This window comes from Coffea arabica, chromosome 11c (genome assembly GCF_036785885.1).
Source record: "Coffea arabica cultivar ET-39 chromosome 11c, Coffea Arabica ET-39 HiFi, whole genome shotgun sequence".
NCBI classification, from domain to species: domain Eukaryota; kingdom Viridiplantae; phylum Streptophyta; class Magnoliopsida; order Gentianales; family Rubiaceae; genus Coffea; species Coffea arabica.
The window spans coordinates 22837528-22858501 of record NC_092330.1 but is presented as its reverse complement, the minus strand read 5'-3'; the positions used below and the strand labels follow the sequence as shown (position 1 = coordinate 22858501).

Sequence of the window (20974 nt, the reverse complement as noted above, 5' to 3'; positions counted from 1 at the left end):
ATTCCGTATCCGACCCGTTTTTTTGTTTGAAAAAACGGATCCGGATCCGGATAACGGAATTAAATCCCTACCCATACCCGCAAAAATTTCAGGGATCCGATCCGGATCCGGGTGTAGACCCGACCCGTTGACCGGCCTAGGGTCACCCATCCTAGTACTACTGTCGCCCAAGCACGCTTAACTTCGAAGTTCTGATGGGATCCGGTGCATTAGTGCTGGTATGATCGCACCCGCCATGTTCCTTTCGCTCTATTCTTTTAAACTGCCACGTCCTGTGAAGCAGTTTGGCTTTTCTGGACCCGAATTCAGTCTAAGCGTCAATTCATGAATTTCCTCTCATCCTTTTATTTTTTTACTTTTATATTTTTTTCTTGTTGCTTTGCACCTTTTTTTTCCCTCGTCGCACAACTCTCAATTATCCTTAAATTGATCCTTCACGCTTGCGCTTATACATTTGCGCCGACAACTTTGACCGACGATCCGGGCTTCGATCCAGCCGTACCGTTCCTGACTTGTCTCGCGCCTTCAGATTCGCCTTCATGCTTCGATAAGAAGCAAAATATAAAGCAATCGTTCCGACGGAGCTAAATTACTACAGCATAAAGAACGAAGGGGAAATTTGGATTTCGAAACAAAAAAGGGAGGGGTGCAACACGAGGACTTCCCAGGGGGTCACCCATCCTAGTACTACTCTCGCCCAAGCACGCTTAAATTCGGAGTTCTGATGGGATCCAATGCATTAGTGCTGGTATCATCGCACCCGCCATGTTCCTTTCGCTTTATTCTTTTAAACTGCCCCGTCCTGTGAAGCAGTGTGGCTTTTATGGACCCCAATTCATTTTAAGCGTCAATTCAAGAATTTCCCCTCATCCTTTTATTTATTTACTTTTACATTTTTTTCTTGTTGATTTGCACCATTTTTTTTTCCCTCGTCGCGCAACTCTCAATTATCCTGAAATTGATCCTTCACGCTTGCGCTTATACATTTGCGCCGACAACTTTGACCGACGATCCGGGCTTCGATCCAGCCGTACCGTTCCTGACTTGTCTCGCGCCTTCAGATCCGCCTTCATGCTTCGATAAAAAGCAAAATATAAAGCAATCGTTCCGACGGAGCTAAATTACTACAGCATAAAGAACGAAGGGGAAATTTGGATTTCGAAACAAAAAAGGGAGGGGTGCAACACGAGGATTTCCCAGAGGGTCACCTAGGGGTGTCAACGTGCCGGGTCCGGGCCGGAATTCATTATTCTGGACCCGGACCCGGATCCGACCCGTTTACCCGACGGGTCTTTTATTCGGTGTTCCGGATCCGGACCCGGCGAGTCTCGGATCCGGGTCGGGTCTACCCGAACAAATTTGCCAAAATTTATAATTTCTAACAAAAAGAGAAAAAGATATATTTGTAAACAAATTTCTAGCTAATGCAAAGAAAAAACCAAATAAGAAAATAAATCAAATTGATTTTACTCAAATACATCATCCTAATCAAATTATATTGATAATATATATTTTTTATAAATTATTAAATCATTTATATCCGGATCCGGGTCTAATACGGGTCGGAATACTATATTCCGTATTCGACCCGTTTTTTTGTTTGAAAAAACGGATCCGGATCCGGATAACGGAATTAAATCCCTACCTATACCCGCAAAAATTTCAGGGATCCGATCCGGATCCGGGTGTAGACCCGACCCGTTGACCGGCCTAGGGTCACCCATCCTAGTACTACTGTCGCCCAAGCACGCTTAACTTCGAAGTTCTGATGGGATCCGGTGCATTAGTGCTGGTATGATCGCACCCGCCATGTTCCTTTCGCTTTATTCTTTTAAACTGCCACGTCCTGTGAAGCAGTTTGGCTTTTCTGGACCCGAATTCATTCTAAGCGTCAATTCATGAATTTCTTCTCATCCTTTTATTTATTTACTTTTATTTTTTTTTCTTGTTGCTTTGCACCTTTTTTTTCCCTCGTCGCCCACCTCTCAATTATCCTGAAATTGATCCTTCACGCTTGCGCTTATACATTTGCGCCGACAACTTTGACCGACGATCCGGGCTTCGATCCAGCCGTACCGTTCCTGACTTGTCTCGCGCCTTCAGATTCGCCTTCATGCTTCGATAAGAAGCAAAATATAAAGCAATCGTTCCGACGGAGCTAAATTACTACAGCATAAAGAACGAAGGGGAAATTTGGATTTCGAAACAAAAAAGGGAGGGGTGCAACACGAGAACTTCCCAGGGGGTCACCCATCCTAGTACTACTCTCGCCCAAGCACGCTTAACTTCGGAGTTCTGATGGGATCTGGTGCATTAGTGCTGGTATGATCGCACCCGCCATGTTCCTTTCGCTTTATTCTTTTAAACTGTCCCGTCCTGTGAAGCAGTGTTGCTTTTCTGGACCCGAATTCATTTTAAGCGTCAATTCAAGAATTTCCCCTCATCCTTTTATTTATTTACTTTTAAATTTTTTTCTTGTTGATTTGCACCATTTTTTTTTCCCTCGTCGCGCAACTCTCAATTATCCTGAAATTGATCCTTCACGCTTGCGCTTATACATTTGCGCCGACAACTTTGACCGACGATCCGGGCTTCGATCCAGCCGTACCGTTCCTGACTTGTCTCGCGCCTTCAGATCCGCCTTCATGCTTCGATGAGAAGCAAAATAAAAAGCAATCGTTCCGACGGAGCTAAATTACTACAGCATAAAGAACGAAGGGGAAATTTGGATTTCGAAACAAAAAAGGGAGGGGTGCAACACGAAGATTTCCCAGGGGGTCACCTAGGGGTGTCAACGGGCCGGGTCCGGGCCGGAATTCATTATTCCGGACCCGGACCCGGATCCGACCCGTTTACCCGACGGGTCTTTTATTCTGTGTTCCGGATCCGGACCCGGCGAGTCTCGGATCCGGGTCGGGTCTACCCGAACAAATTTGCCAAAATTTATAATTTCTAACAAAAAAGAGAAAAAGATATATTTGTAAACAAATTTCTAGCTAATGTAAAGAAAAAACCAAATAAGAAAATAAATCAAATTGATTTTACTCAAATACATCATCCTAATCAAATTATATTGATAATATATATTTTTTATAAATTATTAAATCATTTATATCCGGATCCGGGTCTAATACGGGTCGGAATACCATATTCCGTATCCGACCCGTTTTTTTGTTTGAAAAAACGGATCCGGATCCGGATAACGGAATTAAATCCCTACCCATACCCGCAAAAATTTCAGGGATCCGATCCGGATCCGGGTCTAGACCCGACCCGTTGACAGGCCTAGGGTCACCCATCCTAGTACTACCGTCGCCCAAGCACGCTTAACTTCGGAGTTCTGATGGGATCCGGTGCATTAGTGCTGGTATGATCGCACCCGCCATGTTCCTTTCGCTTTATTCTTTTAAACTGCCACGTCCTGTGAAGCAGTTTGGCTTTTCTGGACCCGAATTCATTCTAAGCGTCAGTTCATGAATTTCCTCTCATCCTTTTATTTATTTACTTTTATATTTTTTTCTTGTTGCTTTGCACCTTTTTTTTCCCTCGTCGCACAACTCTCAATTATCCAGAAAGTGATCCTTCACGCTTGCGCTTATACATTTGCGCCGACAACTTTGACCGACGATCCGGGCTTCGATCCAGCCGTACCGTTCCTGACTTGTCTCGCGCCTTCAGATCCGCCTTCATGCTTCGATAAGAAGCAAAATATAAAGCAATCGTTCCGACGGAGCTAAATTACTACAGCATAAAGAACGAAGGGGAAATTTGGATTTCGAAACAAAAAAGGGAGGGGTGCAACACGAGGACTTCCCAGGGGTCACCCATCCTAGTACTACTCTCGCCCAAGCACGCTTAACTTCGGAGTTCTGATGGGATCTGGTGCATTAGTGCTGGTATGATCGCACCCGCCATGTTCCTTTCGCTTTATTCTTTTAAACTGCCCCGTCCTGTGAAGCAGTGTGGCTTTTCTGGACCCGAATTCATTTTAAGCGTCAATTCAAGAATTTCCCCTCATCCTTTTATTTATTTACTTTTACATTTTTTTCTTGTTGATTTGCACCATTTTTTTTTCCCTCGTCGCGCAACTCTCAATTATCCTGAAATTGATCCTTCATGCTTGCGCTTATACATTTGCGCCGACAACATTGACCGACGATCCGGGCTTCGATCCAGCCGTACCGTTCCTGACTTGTCTCGCGCCTTCAGATCCGCCTTCATACTTCGATAAGAAGCAAAATATAAAGCAATCGTTCCGACGGAGCTAAATTACTACAGCATAAAGAACGAAGGGAAAATTTGGATTTCGAAACAAAAAAGGGAGGGGTGCAACACGAGGACTTCCCAGGGGGTCTCCCATCCTAGTACTACTCTCGCCCAAGCACGCTTAACTTTGGAGTTCTGATGGGATCGGGTGCATTAGTGCTGGTATGATCGCACCCGCCATGTTCCTTTCGCTTTATTCTTTTAAACTGCCACGTCCTGTGAAGCAGTTTGGCTTTTCTGGACCCGAATTCATTTTAAGCGTCAATTCAAGAATTTCCCCTCATCCTTTTATTTATTTACTTTTACATTTTTTTCTTGTTGATTTGCACCATTTTTTTTTCCCTCGTCGCGCAACTCTCAATTATCCTGAAATTGATCCTTCACGCTTGCGCTTATACATTTGCGCCGACAACTTTGACCGACGATCCGGGCTTCGATCCAGCCGTACCGTTCCTGACTTGTCTCGCGCCTTCAGATCCGCCTTCATACTTCGATAAGAAGCAAAATATAAAGCAATCGTTCCGACGGAGCTAAATTACTACAGCATAAAGAACGAAGGGAAAATTTGGATTTCGAAACAAAAAAGGGAGGGGTGCAACACGAGGACTTCCCAGGGGGTCACCCATCCTAGTACTACTCTCGCCCAAGCACGCTTAACTTCGGAGTTCTGATGGGATCCGGTGCATTAGTGCTGGTATGATCGCACCCGCCATGTTCCTTTCGCTTTATTCTTTTAAACTGCCCCGTCCTGTGAAGCAGTGTGGCTTTTCTGGACCCGAATTCATTTTAAGCGTCAATTCAAGAATTTCCCCTCATCCTTTTATTTATTTACTTTTACATTTTTTTCTTGTTGATTTGCACCATTTTTTTTTTCCCTCGTCGCGCAACTCTCAATTATCATGAAATTGATCCTTCACGCTTGCGCTTATACATTTGCGCCGACAACTTTGACCGACGATCCGGGCTTCGATCCAGCCGTACCGTTCCTGACTTGTCTCGCGCCTTCAGATCCGCCTTCATGCTTCGATGAGAAGCAAAATATAAAGCAATCGTTCCGACGGAGCTAAATTACTACAGCATAAAGAACGAAGGGGAAATTTGGATTTCGAAACAAAAAAGGGAGGGGTGCAACACGAGGATTTCCCAGGGGGTCACCTAGGGGTGTCAACGTGCCGGGACCGGGCCGGAATTCATTATTCTGGACCCGGACCCGGATCCGACCCGTTTACCCGACGGGTCTTTTATTCGGTGTTCCGGATCCGGACCCGGCGAGTCTCGGATCCGGGTCGGGTCTACCCGAACAAATTTGCCAAAATTTATAATTTCTAACAAAAAAGAGAAAAAGATATATTTGTAAACTAATTTCTAACTAATGCAAAGAAAAAACCAAATAAGAAAATAAATCAAATTGATTTTACTCAAATACATCATCCTAATCAAATTATATTGATAATATATTTTTTTTATAAATTATTAAATCATTTATATCCGGATCCGGGTCTAATACGGGTCGGAATACTATATTCCGTATTCGACCCGTTTTTTTGTTTGAAAAAATGGATCCGGATCCGGTTAACGGAATTAAATCCGTATCCATACCCGCAAAAATTTCAGGGATCCGATCCGGATCCGGGTCTAGACCCGACCCGTTGACAGGCCTAGGGTCACCCATCCTAGTACTACTGTCGCCCAAGCACGCTTAACTTCGGAGTTCTGATGGGATCCGGTGCATTAGTGCTGGTATGATCGCACCCGCCATGTTCCTTTCGCTTTATTCTTTTAAACTGCCACGTCCTGTGAAGCAGTTTGGCTTTTCTGGACCCGAATTCATTCTAAGCATCAGTTCATGAATTTCCTCTCATCCTTTTATTTATTTACTTTTATATTTTTTTCTTGTTGCTTTGCACCTTTTTTTTCCCTCGTCGCACAACTCTCAATTATCCTGAAAGTGATCCTTCACGCTTGCGCTTATACATTTGCGCCGACAACTTTGACCGACGATCCGGGCTTCGATCCAGCCGTACCGTTCCTGACTTGTCTCGCGCCTTCAGATCCGCCTTCATGCTTCGATGAGAAGCAAAATAAAAAGCAATCGTTCCGACGGAGCTAAATTACTACAGCATAAAGAACGAAGGGGAAATTTGGATTTCGAAACAAAAAAGGGAGGGGTGCAACACGAGGATTTCCCAGGGGGTCACCTAGGGGTGTCAACGGGCCGGGTCCGGGCCGGAATTCATTATTCCGGACCCGGACCCGGATCCGACCCGTTTACCCGACGGGTCTTTTATTCTGTGTTCCGGATCCGGACCCGGCGAGTCTCGGATCCGGGTCGGGTCTACCCGAACAAATTTGCCAAAATTTATAATTTCTAACAAAAAGAGAAAAAGATATATTTGTAAACAAATTTCTAGCTAATGCAAAGAAAAAACCAAATAAGAAAATAAATCAAGTTGATTTTACTCAAATACATCATCCTAATCAAATTATATTGATAATATATTTTTTTTATAAATTATTAAATCATTTATATCCGGATCCGGGTCTAATACGGGTCGGAATACTATATTCCGTATTCGACCCGTTTTTTTGTTTGAAAAAACGGATCCGGATCCGGTTAACGGAATTAAATCCGTACCCATACCCGGAAAAATTTCAGGGATCCGATCCGGATCCGGGTCTAGACCCGACCCGTTGACAGGCCTAGGGTCACCCATCCTAGTACTACTGTCGCCCAAGCACGCTTAACTTCGAAGTTCTGATGGGATCCGGTGCATTAGTGCTGGTATGATCGCACCCGCCATGTTCCTTTCGCTTTATTCTTTTAAACTGCCACGTCCTGTGAAGCAGTTTGGCTTTTCTGGACCCGAATTCATTCTAAGCGTCAATTCATGAATTTCTTCTCATCCTTTTATTTATTTACTTTTATTTTTTTTTCTTGTTGCTTTGCACCTTTTTTTTCCCTCGTCGCCCACCTCTCAATTATCCTGAAATTGATCCTTCACGCTTGCGCTTATACATTTGCGCCGACAACTTTGACCGACGATCCGGGCTTCGATCCAGCCGTACCGTTCCTGACTTGTCTCGCGCCTTCAGATTCGCCTTCATGCTTCGATAAGAAGCAAAATATAAAGCAATCGTTCCGACGGAGCTAAATTACTACAGCATAAAGAACGAAGGGGAAATTTGGATTTCGAAACAAAAAAGGGAGGGGTGCAACACGAGAACTTCCCAGGGGGTCACCCATCCTAGTACTACTCTCGCCCAAGCACGCTTAACTTCGGAGTTCTGATGGGATCTGGTGCATTAGTGCTGGTATGATCGCACCCGCCATGTTCCTTTCGCTTTATTCTTTTAAACTGTCCCGTCCTGTGAAGCAGTGTTGCTTTTCTGGACCCGAATTCATTTTAAGCGTCAATTCAAGAATTTCCCCTCATCCTTTTATTTATTTACTTTTAAATTTTTTTCTTGTTGATTTGCACCATTTTTTTTTCCCTCGTCGCGCAACTCTCAATTATCCTGAAATTGATCCTTCACGCTTGCGCTTATACATTTGCGCCGACAACTTTGACCGACGATCCGGGCTTCGATCCAGCCGTACCGTTCCTGACTTGTCTCGCGCCTTCAGATCCGCCTTCATGCTTCGATGAGAAGCAAAATAAAAAGCAATCGTTCCGACGGAGCTAAATTACTACAGCATAAAGAACGAAGGGGAAATTTGGATTTCGAAACAAAAAAGGGAGGGGTGCAACACGAAGATTTCCCAGGGGGTCACCTAGGGGTGTCAACGGGCCGGGTCCGGGCCGGAATTCATTATTCCGGACCCGGACCCGGATCCGACCCGTTTACCCGACGGGTCTTTTATTCTGTGTTCCGGATCCGGACCCGGCGAGTCTCGGATCCGGGTCGGGTCTACCCGAACAAATTTGCCAAAATTTATAATTTCTAACAAAAAAGAGAAAAAGATATATTTGTAAACAAATTTCTAGCTAATGTAAAGAAAAAACCAAATAAGAAAATAAATCAAATTGATTTTACTCAAATACATCATCCTAATCAAATTATATTGATAATATATATTTTTTATAAATTATTAAATCATTTATATCCGGATCCGGGTCTAATACGGGTCGGAATACCATATTCCGTATCCGACCCGTTTTTTTGTTTGAAAAAACGGATCCGGATCCGGATAACGGAATTAAATCCCTACCCATACCCGCAAAAATTTCAGGGATCCGATCCGGATCCGGGTCTAGACCCGACCCGTTGACAGGCCTAGGGTCACCCATCCTAGTACTACCGTCGCCCAAGCACGCTTAACTTCGGAGTTCTGATGGGATCCGGTGCATTAGTGCTGGTATGATCGCACCCGCCATGTTCCTTTCGCTTTATTCTTTTAAACTGCCACGTCCTGTGAAGCAGTTTGGCTTTTCTGGACCCGAATTCATTCTAAGCGTCAGTTCATGAATTTCCTCTCATCCTTTTATTTATTTACTTTTATATTTTTTTCTTGTTGCTTTGCACCTTTTTTTTCCCTCGTCGCACAACTCTCAATTATCCAGAAAGTGATCCTTCACGCTTGCGCTTATACATTTGCGCCGACAACTTTGACCGACGATCCGGGCTTCGATCCAGCCGTACCGTTCCTGACTTGTCTCGCGCCTTCAGATCCGCCTTCATGCTTCGATAAGAAGCAAAATATAAAGCAATCGTTCCGACGGAGCTAAATTACTACAGCATAAAGAACGAAGGGGAAATTTGGATTTCGAAACAAAAAAGGGAGGGGTGCAACACGAGGACTTCCCAGGGGTCACCCATCCTAGTACTACTCTCGCCCAAGCACGCTTAACTTCGGAGTTCTGATGGGATCTGGTGCATTAGTGCTGGTATGATCGCACCCGCCATGTTCCTTTCGCTTTATTCTTTTAAACTGCCCCGTCCTGTGAAGCAGTGTGGCTTTTCTGGACCCGAATTCATTTTAAGCGTCAATTCAAGAATTTCCCCTCATCCTTTTATTTATTTACTTTTACATTTTTTTCTTGTTGATTTGCACCATTTTTTTTTCCCTCGTCGCGCAACTCTCAATTATCCTGAAATTGATCCTTCATGCTTGCGCTTATACATTTGCGCCGACAACATTGACCGACGATCCGGGCTTCGATCCAGCCGTACCGTTCCTGACTTGTCTCGCGCCTTCAGATCCGCCTTCATACTTCGATAAGAAGCAAAATATAAAGCAATCGTTCCGACGGAGCTAAATTACTACAGCATAAAGAACGAAGGGAAAATTTGGATTTCGAAACAAAAAAGGGAGGGGTGCAACACGAGGACTTCCCAGGGGGTCTCCCATCCTAGTACTACTCTCGCCCAAGCACGCTTAACTTTGGAGTTCTGATGGGATCGGGTGCATTAGTGCTGGTATGATCGCACCCGCCATGTTCCTTTCGCTTTATTCTTTTAAACTGCCACGTCCTGTGAAGCAGTTTGGCTTTTCTGGACCCGAATTCATTTTAAGCGTCAATTCAAGAATTTCCCCTCATCCTTTTATTTATTTACTTTTACATTTTTTTCTTGTTGATTTGCACCATTTTTTTTTCCCTCGTCGCGCAACTCTCAATTATCCTGAAATTGATCCTTCACGCTTGCGCTTATACATTTGCGCCGACAACTTTGACCGACGATCCGGGCTTCGATCCAGCCGTACCGTTCCTGACTTGTCTCGCGCCTTCAGATCCGCCTTCATACTTCGATAAGAAGCAAAATATAAAGCAATCGTTCCGACGGAGCTAAATTACTACAGCATAAAGAACGAAGGGAAAATTTGGATTTCGAAACAAAAAAGGGAGGGGTGCAACACGAGGACTTCCCAGGGGGTCACCCATCCTAGTACTACTCTCGCCCAAGCACGCTTAACTTCGGAGTTCTGATGGGATCCGGTGCATTAGTGCTGGTATGATCGCACCCGCCATGTTCCTTTCGCTTTATTCTTTTAAACTGCCCCGTCCTGTGAAGCAGTGTGGCTTTTCTGGACCCGAATTCATTTTAAGCGTCAATTCAAGAATTTCCCCTCATCCTTTTATTTATTTACTTTTACATTTTTTTCTTGTTGATTTGCACCATTTTTTTTTTCCCTCGTCGCGCAACTCTCAATTATCCTGAAATTGATCCTTCACGCTTGCGCTTATACATTTGCGCCGACAACTTTGACCGACGATCCGGGCTTCGATCCAGCCGTACCGTTCCTGACTTGTCTCGCGCCTTCAGATCCGCCTTCATGCTTCGATGAGAAGCAAAATATAAAGCAATCGTTCCGACGGAGCTAAATTACTACAGCATAAAGAACGAAGGGGAAATTTGGATTTCGAAACAAAAAAGGGAGGGGTGCAACACGAGGATTTCCCAGGGGGTCACCTAGGGGTGTCAACGTGCCGGGACCGGGCCGGAATTCATTATTCTGGACCCGGACCCGGATCCGACCCGTTTACCCGACGGGTCTTTTATTCGGTGTTCCGGATCCGGACCCGGCGAGTCTCGGATCCGGGTCGGGTCTACCCGAACAAATTTGCCAAAATTTATAATTTCTAACAAAAAAGAGAAAAAGATATATTTGTAAACTAATTTCTAACTAATGCAAAGAAAAAACCAAATAAGAAAATAAATCAAATTGATTTTACTCAAATACATCATCCTAATCAAATTATATTGATAATATATATTTTTTATAAATTATTAAATCATTTATATCCGGATCCGGGTCTAATACGGGTCGGAATACTATATTCCGTATTCGACCCGTTTTTTTGTTTGAAAAAACGGATCCGGATCCGGATAACGGAATTAAATCCCTACCTATACCCGCAAAAATTTCAGGGATCCGATCCGGATCCGGGTGTAGACCCGACCCGTTGACCGGCCTAGGGTCACCCATCCTAGTAATACTGTCGCCCAAGCACGCTTAACTTCGAAGTTCTGATGGGATCCGGTGCATTAGTGCTGGTATGATCGCACCCGCCATGTTCCTTTCGCTTTATTCTTTTAAACTGCCACGTCCTGTGAAGCAGTTTGGCTTTTCTGGACCCGAATTCATTCTAAGCGTCAATTCATGAATTTCTTCTCATCCTTTTATTTATTTACTTTTATATTTTTTTCTTGTTGCTTTGCACCTTTTTTTTCCCTCGTCGCCCAACTCTCAATTATCCTGAAATTGATCCTTCACGCTTGCGCTTATACATTTGCGCCGACAACTTTGACCGACGATCCGGGCTTCGATCCAGCCGTACCGTTCCTGACTTGTCTCGCGCCTTCAGATTCGCCTTCATGCTTCGATAAGAAGCAAAATATAAAGCAATCGTTCCGACGGAGCTAAATTACTACAGCATAAAGAACGAAGGGGAAATTTGGATTTCGAAACAAAAAAGGGAGGGGTGCAACACGAGGATTTCCCAGGGGGTCACCTAGGGGTGTCAACGTGCCGGGACCGGGCCGGAATTCATTATTCTGGACCCGGACCCGGATCCGACCCGTTTACCCGACGGGTCTTTTATTCGGTGTTTCGGATCCGGACCCGGCGAGTCTCGGATCCGGGTCGGGTCTACCCGAACAAATTTGCCAAAATTTATAATTTCTAACAAAAAAGAGAAAAAGATATATTTGTAAACTAATTTCTAACTAATGCAAAGAAAAAACCAAATAAGAAAATAAATCAAATTGATTTTACTCAAATACATCATCCTAATCAAATTATATTGATAATATATATTTTTTATAAATTATTAAATCATTTATATCCGGATCCGGGTCTAATACGGGTCGGAATACTATATTCCGTATCCGACCCGTTTTTTTGTTTGAAAAAACGGATCCGAATCCGGATAACGGAATTAAATCCCTACCCATACCCGCAAAAATTTCAGGGATCCGATCCGGATCCGGGTGTAGACCCGACCCGTTGACCGGCCTAGGGTCACCCATCCTAGTACTACTGTCGCCCAAGCACGCTTAACTTCGGAGTTCTGATGGGATCCGGTGCATTAGTGCTGGTATGATCGCACCCGCCATGTTCCTTTCGCTTTATTCTTTTAAACTGCCACGTCCTGTGAAGCAGTTTGGCTTTTCTGGACCCGAATTCATTCTAAGCGTCAGTTCATGAATTTCCTCTCATCCTTTTATTTATTTACTTTTATATTTTTTTCTTGTTGCTTTGCACCTTTTTTTTCACTCGTCGCACAACTCTCAATTATCCTGAAAGTGATCCTTCACGCTTGCGCTTATACATTTGCGCCGACAACTTTGACCGACGATCCGGGCTTCGATCCAGCCGTACCGTTCCTGACTTGTCTCGCGCCTTCAGATCCGCCTTCATGCTTCGATAAGAAGCAAAATATAAAGCAATCGTTCCGACGGAGCTAAATTACTACAGCATAAAGAACGAAGGGGAAATTTGGATTTCGAAACAAAAAAGGGAGGGGTGCAACACGAGGATTTCCCAGGGGGTCACCTAGGGGTGTCAACGTGCCGGGACCGGGCCGGAATTCATTATTCTGGACCCGGACCCGGATCCGACCCGTTTACACGACGGGTCTTTTATTCGGTGTTTCGGATCCGGACCCGGCGAGTCTCGGATCCGGGTCGGGTCTACCCGAACAAATTTGCCAAAATTTATAATTTCTAACAAAAAAGAGAAAAATATATATTTGTAAACTAATTTCTAACTAATGCAAAGAAAAAACCAAATAAGAAAATAAATCAAATTGATTTTACTCAAATACATCATCCTAATCAAATTATATTGATAATATATATTTTTTATAAATTATTAAATCATTTATATCCGGATCCGGGTCTAATACGGGTCGGAATACTATATTCCGTATCCGACCCGTTTTTTTGTTTGAAAAAACGGATCCGGATCCGGATAACGGAATTAAATCCCTACCCATACCCGCAAAAATTTCAGGGATCCGATCCGGATCCGGGTGTAGACCCGACCCGTTGACCGGCCTAGGGTCACCCATCCTAGTACTACTGTCGCCCAAGCACGCTTAACTTCGAAGTTCTGATGGGATCCGGTGCATTAGTGCTGGTATGATCGCACCCGCCATGTTCCTTTCGCTCTATTCTTTTAAACTGCCACGTCCTGTGAAGCAGTTTGGCTTTTCTGGACCCGAATTCAGTCTAAGCGTCAATTCATGAATTTCCTCTCATCCTTTTATTTTTTTACTTTTATATTTTTTTCTTGTTGCTTTGCACCTTTTTTTTCCCTCGTCGCACAACTCTCAATTATCCTTAAATTGATCCTTCACGCTTGCGCTTATACATTTGCGCCGACAACTTTGACCGACGATCCGGGCTTCGATCCAGCCGTACCGTTCCTGACTTGTCTCGCGCCTTCAGATTCGCCTTCATGCTTCGATAAGAAGCAAAATATAAAGCAATCGTTCCGACGGAGCTAAATTACTACAGCATAAAGAACGAAGGGGAAATTTGGATTTCGAAACAAAAAAGGGAGGGGTGCAACACGAGGACTTCCCAGGGGGTCACCCATCCTAGTACTACTCTCGCCCAAGCACGCTTAAATTCGGAGTTCTGATGGGATCCAATGCATTAGTGCTGGTATCATCGCACCCGCCATGTTCCTTTCGCTTTATTCTTTTAAACTGCCCCGTCCTGTGAAGCAGTGTGGCTTTTATGGACCCCAATTCATTTTAAGCGTCAATTCAAGAATTTCCCCTCATCCTTTTATTTATTTACTTTTACATTTTTTTCTTGTTGATTTGCACCATTTTTTTTTCCCTCGTCGCGCAACTCTCAATTATCCTGAAATTGATCCTTCACGCTTGCGCTTATACATTTGCGCCGACAACTTTGACCGACGATCCGGGCTTCGATCCAGCCGTACCGTTCCTGACTTGTCTCGCGCCTTCAGATCCGCCTTCATGCTTCGATAAGAAGCAAAATATAAAGCAATCGTTCCGACGGAGCTAAATTACTACAGCATAAAGAACGAAGGGGAAATTTGGATTTCGAAACAAAAAAGGGAGGGGTGCAACACGAGGATTTCCCAGAGGGTCACCTAGGGGTGTCAACGTGCCGGGTCCGGGCCGGAATTCATTATTCTGGACCCGGACCCGGATCCGACCCGTTTACCCGACGGGTCTTTTATTCGGTGTTCCGGATCCGGACCCGGCGAGTCTCGGATCCGGGTCGGGTCTACCCGAACAAATTTGCCAAAATTTATAATTTCTAACAAAAAGAGAAAAAGATATATTTGTAAACAAATTTCTAGCTAATGCAAAGAAAAAACCAAATAAGAAAATAAATCAAATTGATTTTACTCAAATACATCATCCTAATCAAATTATATTGATAATATATATTTTTTATAAATTATTAAATCATTTATATCCGGATCCGGGTCTAATACGGGTCGGAATACTATATTCCGTATTCGACCCGTTTTTTTGTTTGAAAAAACGGATCCGGATCCGGATAACGGAATTAAATCCCTACCTATACCCGCAAAAATTTCAGGGATCCGATCCGGATCCGGGTGTAGACCCGACCCGTTGACCGGCCTAGGGTCACCCATCCTAGTACTACTGTCGCCCAAGCACGCTTAACTTCGAAGTTCTGATGGGATCCGGTGCATTAGTGCTGGTATGATCGCACCCGCCATGTTCCTTTCGCTTTATTCTTTTAAACTGCCACGTCCTGTGAAGCAGTTTGGCTTTTCTGGACCCGAATTCATTCTAAGCGTCAATTCATGAATTTCTTCTCATCCTTTTATTTATTTACTTTTATTTTTTTTTCTTGTTGCTTTGCACCTTTTTTTTCCCTCGTCGCCCACCTCTCAATTATCCTGAAATTGATCCTTCACGCTTGCGCTTATACATTTGCGCCGACAACTTTGACCGACGATCCGGGCTTCGATCCAGCCGTACCGTTCCTGACTTGTCTCGCGCCTTCAGATTCGCCTTCATGCTTCGATAAGAAGCAAAATATAAAGCAATCGTTCCGACGGAGCTAAATTACTACAGCATAAAGAACGAAGGGGAAATTTGGATTTCGAAACAAAAAAGGGAGGGGTGCAACACGAGAACTTCCCAGGGGGTCACCCATCCTAGTACTACTCTCGCCCAAGCACGCTTAACTTCGGAGTTCTGATGGGATCTGGTGCATTAGTGCTGGTATGATCGCACCCGCCATGTTCCTTTCGCTTTATTCTTTTAAACTGTCCCGTCCTGTGAAGCAGTGTTGCTTTTCTGGACCCGAATTCATTTTAAGCGTCAATTCAAGAATTTCCCCTCATCCTTTTATTTATTTACTTTTAAATTTTTTTCTTGTTGATTTGCACCATTTTTTTTTCCCTCGTCGCGCAACTCTCAATTATCCTGAAATTGATCCTTCACGCTTGCGCTTATACATTTGCGCCGACAACTTTGACCGACGATCCGGGCTTCGATCCAGCCGTACCGTTCCTGACTTGTCTCGCGCCTTCAGATCCGCCTTCATGCTTCGATGAGAAGCAAAATAAAAAGCAATCGTTCCGACGGAGCTAAATTACTACAGCATAAAGAACGAAGGGGAAATTTGGATTTCGAAACAAAAAAGGGAGGGGTGCAACACGAAGATTTCCCAGGGGGTCACCTAGGGGTGTCAACGGGCCGGGTCCGGGCCGGAATTCATTATTCCGGACCCGGACCCGGATCCGACCCGTTTACCCGACGGGTCTTTTATTCTGTGTTCCGGATCCGGACCCGGCGAGTCTCGGATCCGGGTCGGGTCTACCCGAACAAATTTGCCAAAATTTATAATTTCTAACAAAAAAGAGAAAAAGATATATTTGTAAACAAATTTCTAGCTAATGTAAAGAAAAAACCAAATAAGAAAATAAATCAAATTGATTTTACTCAAATACATCATCCTAATCAAATTATATTGATAATATATATTTTTTATAAATTATTAAATCATTTATATCCGGATCCGGGTCTAATACGGGTCGGAATACCATATTCCGTATCCGACCCGTTTTTTTGTTTGAAAAAACGGATCCGGATCCGGATAACGGAATTAAATCCCTACCCATACCCGCAAAAATTTCAGGGATCCGATCCGGATCCGGGTCTAGACCCGACCCGTTGACAGGCCTAGGGTCACCCATCCTAGTACTACCGTCGCCCAAGCACGCTTAACTTCGGAGTTCTGATGGGATCCGGTGCATTAGTGCTGGTATGATCGCACCCGCCATGTTCCTTTCGCTTTATTCTTTTAAACTGCCACGTCCTGTGAAGCAGTTTGGCTTTTCTGGACCCGAATTCATTCTAAGCGTCAGTTCATGAATTTCCTCTCATCCTTTTATTTATTTACTTTTATATTTTTTTCTTGTTGCTTTGCACCTTTTTTTTCCCTCGTCGCACAACTCTCAATTATCCAGAAAGTGATCCTTCACGCTTGCGCTTATACATTTGCGCCGACAACTTTGACCGACGATCCGGGCTTCGATCCAGCCGTACCGTTCCTGACTTGTCTCGCGCCTTCAGATCCGCCTTCATGCTTCGATAAGAAGCAAAATATAAAGCAATCGTTCCGACGGAGCTAAATTACTACAGCATAAAGAACGAAGGGGAAATTTGGATTTCGAAACAAAAAAGGGAGGGGTGCAACACGAGGACTTCCCAGGGGTCACCCATCCTAGTACTACTCTCGCCCAAGCACGCTTAACTTCGGAGTTCTGATGGGATCTGGTGCATTAGTGCTGGTATGATCGCACCCGCCATGTTCCTTTCGCTTTATTCTTTTAAACTGCCCCGTCCTGTGAAGCAGTGTGGCTTTTCTGGACCCGAATTCATTTTAAGCGTCAATTCAAGAATTTCCCCTCATCCTTTTATTTATTTACTTTTACATTTTTTTCTTGTTGATTTGCACCATTTTTTTTTCCCTCGTCGCGCAACTCTCAATTATCCTGAAATTGATCCTTCATGCTTGCGCTTATACATTTGCGCCGACAACATTGACCGACGATCCGGGCTTCGATCCAGCCGTACCGTTCCTGACTTGTCTCGCGCCTTCAGATCCGCCTTCATACTTCGATAAGAAGCAAAATATAAAGCAATCGTTCCGACGGAGCTAAATTACTACAGCATAAAGAACGAAGGGAAAATTTGGATTTCGAAACAAAAAAGGGAGGGGTGCAACACGAGGACTTCCCAGGGGGTCTCCCATCCTAGTACTACTCTCGCCCAAGCACGCTTAACTTTGGAGTTCTGATGGGATCGGGTGCATTAGTGCTGGTATGATCGCACCCGCCATGTTCCTTTCGCTTTATTCTTTTAAACTGCCACGTCCTGTGAAGCAGTTTGGCTTTTCTGGACCCGAATTCATTTTAAGCGTCAATTCAAGAATTTCCCCTCATCCTTTTATTTATTTACTTTTACATTTTTTTCTTGTTGATTTGCACCATTTTTTTTTCCCTCGTCGCGCAACTCTCAATTATCCTGAAATTGATCCTTCACGCTTGCGCTTATACATTTGCGCCGACAACTTTGACCGACGATCCGGGCTTCGATCCAGCCGTACCGTTCCTGACTTGTCTCGCGCCTTCAGATCCGCCTTCATACTTCGATAAGAAGCAAAATATAAAGCAATCGTTCCGACGGAGCTAAATTACTACAGCATAAAGAACGAAGGGAAAATTTGGATTTCGAAACAAAAAAGGGAGGGGTGCAACACGAGGACTTCCCAGGGGGTCACCCATCCTAGTACTACTCTCGCCCAAGCACGCTTAACTTCGGAGTTCTGATGGGATCCGGTGCATTAGTGCTGGTATGATCGCACCCGCCATGTTCCTTTCGCTTTATTCTTTTAAACTGCCCCGTCCTGTGAAGCAGTGTGGCTTTTCTGGACCCGAATTCATTTTAAGCGTCAATTCAAGAATTTCCCCTCATCCTTTTATTTATTTACTTTTACATTTTTTTCTTGTTGATTTGCACCATTTTTTTTTTCCCTCGTCGCGCAACTCTCAATTATCCTGAAATTGATCCTTCACGCTTGCGCTTATACATTTGCGCCGACAACTTTGACCGACGATCCGGGCTTCGATCCAGCCGTACCGTTCCTGACTTGTCTCGCGCCTTCAGATCCGCCTTCATGCTTCGATGAGAAGCAAAATATAAAGCAATCGTTCCGACGGAGCTAAATTACTACAGCATAAAGAACGAAGGGGAAATTTGGATTTCGAAACAAAAAAGGGAGGGGTGCAACACGAGGATTTCCCAGGGGGTCACCTAGGGGTGTCAACGTGCCGGGACCGGGCCGGAATTCATTATTCTGGACCCGGACCCGGATCCGACCCGTTTACCCGACGGGTCTTTTATTCGGTGTTTCGGATCCGGACCCGGCGAGTCTCGGATCCGGGTCGGGTCTACCCGAACAAATTTGCCAAAATTTATAATTTCTAACAAAAAAGAGAAAAAGATATATTTGTAAACTAATTTCTAACTAATGCAAAGAAAAAACCAAATAAGAAAATAAATCAAATTGATTTTACTCAAATACATCATCCTAATCAAATTATATTGATAATATATATTTTTTATAAATTATTAAATCATTTATATCCGGATCCGGGTCTAATACGGGTCGGAATACTATATTCCGTATCCGACCCGTTTTTTTGTTTGAAAAAACGGATCCGGATCCGGATAACGGAATTAAATCCCTACCCATACCCGCAAAAATTTTAGGGATCCGATCCGGATCCGGGTCTAGACCCGACCCGTTGACAGGCCTAGGGTCACCCATCCTAGTACTACTGTCGCCCAAGCACGCTTAACTTCGGAGTTCTGATGGGATCCGGTGCATTAGTGCTGGTATGATCGCACCCGCCATGTTCCTTTCGCTTTATTCTTTTAAACTGCCACGTCCTGTGAAGCAGTTTGGCTTTTCTGGACCCGAATTCATTCTAAGCGTCAGTTCATGAATTTCCTCTCATCCTTTTATTTATTTACTTTTATATTTTTTTCTTGTTGCTTTGCACCTTTTTTTTCCCTCGTCGCACAACTCTCAATTATCCTGAAAGTGATCCTTCACGCTTGCGCTTATACATTTGCGCCGACAACTTTGACCGACGATCCGGGCTTCGATCCAGCCGTACCGTTCCTGACTTGTCTCGCGCCTTCAGATCCGCCTTCATGCTTCGATGAGAAGCAAAATAAAAAGCAATCGTTCCGACGGAGCTAAATTACTACAGCATAAAGAACGAAGGGGAAATTTGGATTTCGAAACAAAAAAGGGAGGGGTGCAACACGAAGATTTCCCAGGGGGTCACCTAGGGGTGTCAACGGGCCGGGTCCGGGCCGGAATTCATTATTCCGGACCCGGACCCGGATCCGACCCGTTTACCCGACGGGTCTTTTATTCTGTGTTCCGGATCCGGACCCGGCGAGTCTCGGATCCGGGTCGGGTCTACCCGAACAAATTTGCCAAAATTTATAATTTCTAACAAAAAGAGAAAAAGATATATTTGTAAACAAATTTCTAGCTAATGCAAAGAAAAAACCAAATAAGAAAATAAATCAAATTGATTTTACTCAAATACATCATCCTAATCAAATTATATTGATAATATATTTTTTTTATAAATTATTAAATCATTTATATCCGGATCCGGGTCTAATACGGGTCGGAATACTATATTCCGTATTCGACCCGTTTTTTTGTTTGAAAAAATGGATCCGGATCCGGTTAACGGAATTAAATCCGTATCCATACCCGCAAAAATTTCAGGGATCCGATCCGGATCCGGGTCTAGACCCGACCCGTTGACAGGCCTAGGGTCACCCATCCTAGTACTACTGTCGCCCAAGCACGCTTAACTTCGGAGTTCTGATGGGATCCGGTGCATTAGTGCTGGTATGATCGCACCCGCCATGTTCCTTTCGCTTTATTCTTTTAAACTGCCACGTCCTGTGAAGCAGTTTGGCTTTTCTGGACCCGAATTCATTCTAAGCATCAGTTCATGAATTTCCTCTCATCCTTTTATTTATTTACTTTTATATTTTTTTCTTGTTGCTTTGCACCTTTTTTTTCCCTCGTCGCACAACTCTCAATTATCCTGAAAGTGATCCTTCACGCTTGCGCTTATACATTTGCGCCGACAACTTTGACCGACGATCCGGGCTTCGATCCAGCCGTACCGTTCCTGACTTGTCTCGCGCCTTCAGATCCGCCTTCATGCTTCGATGAGAAGCAAAATAAAAAGCAATCGTTCCGACGGAGCTAAATTACTACAGCATAAAGAACGAAGGGGAAATTTGGATTTCGAAACAAAAAAGGGAGGGGTGCAACACGAGGATTTCCCAGGGGGTCACCTAGGGGTGTCAACGGGCCGGGTCCGGGCCGGAATTCATTATTCCGGACCCGGACCCGGATCCGACCCGTTTACCCGACGGGTCTTTTATTCTGTGTTCCGGATCCGGACCCGGCGAGTCTCGGATCCGGGTCGGGTCTACCCGAACAAATTTGCCAAAATTTATAATTTCTAACAAAAAGAGAAAAAGATATATTTGTAAACAAATTTCTAGCTAATGCAAAGAAAAAACCAAATAAGAAAATAAATCAAGTTGATTTTACTCAAATACATCATCCTAATCAAATTATATTGATAATATATTTTTTTTATAAATTATTAAATCATTTATATCCGGAT

The 20974-nt window shown here is 44.0% G+C and overlaps 14 non-coding genes and 13 pseudogenes across 14 annotated transcripts; all 27 read right to left on the bottom strand.

Moving 5' to 3' along the window:
* Positions 1-114: 114 nt before the first annotated feature.
* Positions 115-232, bottom strand: LOC140019775 (5S ribosomal RNA; annotated as a pseudogene).
* A 411-nt stretch (positions 233-643) lies between these two features.
* LOC140018172 (5S ribosomal RNA) lies at positions 644-762 on the bottom strand. Its single transcript, XR_011824474.1, has one exon. It is a non-coding gene; the product is annotated as a 5S ribosomal RNA (ribosomal RNA).
* Positions 763-1688: 926 nt separating this feature from the next.
* LOC140019773 (5S ribosomal RNA) lies at positions 1689-1806 on the bottom strand (annotated as a pseudogene).
* Positions 1807-2217: 411 nt separating this feature from the next.
* Positions 2218-2336, bottom strand: LOC140017611 (5S ribosomal RNA). The gene has a single exon (XR_011823919.1). It is a non-coding gene; the product is annotated as a 5S ribosomal RNA (ribosomal RNA).
* Positions 2337-3263: 927 nt separating this feature from the next.
* LOC140018471 (5S ribosomal RNA) lies at positions 3264-3381 on the bottom strand (annotated as a pseudogene).
* A 411-nt stretch (positions 3382-3792) lies between these two features.
* LOC140018031 (5S ribosomal RNA) lies at positions 3793-3910 on the bottom strand. The gene has a single exon (XR_011824333.1). It is a non-coding gene; the product is annotated as a 5S ribosomal RNA (ribosomal RNA).
* A 413-nt stretch (positions 3911-4323) lies between these two features.
* On the bottom strand, positions 4324-4442 carry LOC140018083 (5S ribosomal RNA). Its single transcript, XR_011824386.1, has one exon. It is a non-coding gene; the product is annotated as a 5S ribosomal RNA (ribosomal RNA).
* Positions 4443-4855: 413 nt separating this feature from the next.
* Positions 4856-4974, bottom strand: LOC140017169 (5S ribosomal RNA). Its single transcript, XR_011823482.1, has one exon. It is a non-coding gene; the product is annotated as a 5S ribosomal RNA (ribosomal RNA).
* A 928-nt stretch (positions 4975-5902) lies between these two features.
* Positions 5903-6020, bottom strand: LOC140018960 (5S ribosomal RNA; annotated as a pseudogene).
* Positions 6021-6944: 924 nt separating this feature from the next.
* LOC140020101 (5S ribosomal RNA) lies at positions 6945-7062 on the bottom strand (annotated as a pseudogene).
* Positions 7063-7473: 411 nt separating this feature from the next.
* Positions 7474-7592, bottom strand: LOC140017610 (5S ribosomal RNA). Its single transcript, XR_011823918.1, has one exon. It is a non-coding gene; the product is annotated as a 5S ribosomal RNA (ribosomal RNA).
* A 927-nt stretch (positions 7593-8519) lies between these two features.
* LOC140018470 (5S ribosomal RNA) lies at positions 8520-8637 on the bottom strand (annotated as a pseudogene).
* A 411-nt stretch (positions 8638-9048) lies between these two features.
* Positions 9049-9166, bottom strand: LOC140018030 (5S ribosomal RNA). The gene has a single exon (XR_011824332.1). It is a non-coding gene; the product is annotated as a 5S ribosomal RNA (ribosomal RNA).
* Positions 9167-9579: 413 nt separating this feature from the next.
* LOC140018082 (5S ribosomal RNA) lies at positions 9580-9698 on the bottom strand. The gene has a single exon (XR_011824385.1). It is a non-coding gene; the product is annotated as a 5S ribosomal RNA (ribosomal RNA).
* Positions 9699-10111: 413 nt separating this feature from the next.
* On the bottom strand, positions 10112-10230 carry LOC140017168 (5S ribosomal RNA). The gene has a single exon (XR_011823481.1). It is a non-coding gene; the product is annotated as a 5S ribosomal RNA (ribosomal RNA).
* A 928-nt stretch (positions 10231-11158) lies between these two features.
* Positions 11159-11276, bottom strand: LOC140020702 (5S ribosomal RNA; annotated as a pseudogene).
* A 925-nt stretch (positions 11277-12201) lies between these two features.
* Positions 12202-12319, bottom strand: LOC140018328 (5S ribosomal RNA; annotated as a pseudogene).
* A 925-nt stretch (positions 12320-13244) lies between these two features.
* LOC140019772 (5S ribosomal RNA) lies at positions 13245-13362 on the bottom strand (annotated as a pseudogene).
* A 411-nt stretch (positions 13363-13773) lies between these two features.
* Positions 13774-13892, bottom strand: LOC140018171 (5S ribosomal RNA). The gene has a single exon (XR_011824473.1). It is a non-coding gene; the product is annotated as a 5S ribosomal RNA (ribosomal RNA).
* A 926-nt stretch (positions 13893-14818) lies between these two features.
* LOC140019771 (5S ribosomal RNA) lies at positions 14819-14936 on the bottom strand (annotated as a pseudogene).
* Positions 14937-15347: 411 nt separating this feature from the next.
* LOC140017608 (5S ribosomal RNA) lies at positions 15348-15466 on the bottom strand. The gene has a single exon (XR_011823916.1). It is a non-coding gene; the product is annotated as a 5S ribosomal RNA (ribosomal RNA).
* Positions 15467-16393: 927 nt separating this feature from the next.
* LOC140018469 (5S ribosomal RNA) lies at positions 16394-16511 on the bottom strand (annotated as a pseudogene).
* Positions 16512-16922: 411 nt separating this feature from the next.
* LOC140018029 (5S ribosomal RNA) lies at positions 16923-17040 on the bottom strand. The gene has a single exon (XR_011824331.1). It is a non-coding gene; the product is annotated as a 5S ribosomal RNA (ribosomal RNA).
* Positions 17041-17453: 413 nt separating this feature from the next.
* LOC140018081 (5S ribosomal RNA) lies at positions 17454-17572 on the bottom strand. Its single transcript, XR_011824384.1, has one exon. It is a non-coding gene; the product is annotated as a 5S ribosomal RNA (ribosomal RNA).
* A 413-nt stretch (positions 17573-17985) lies between these two features.
* On the bottom strand, positions 17986-18104 carry LOC140017167 (5S ribosomal RNA). The gene has a single exon (XR_011823480.1). It is a non-coding gene; the product is annotated as a 5S ribosomal RNA (ribosomal RNA).
* Positions 18105-19032: 928 nt separating this feature from the next.
* On the bottom strand, positions 19033-19150 carry LOC140018959 (5S ribosomal RNA; annotated as a pseudogene).
* Positions 19151-20074: 924 nt separating this feature from the next.
* Positions 20075-20192, bottom strand: LOC140018958 (5S ribosomal RNA; annotated as a pseudogene).
* Positions 20193-20974: the final 782 nt, after the last annotated feature.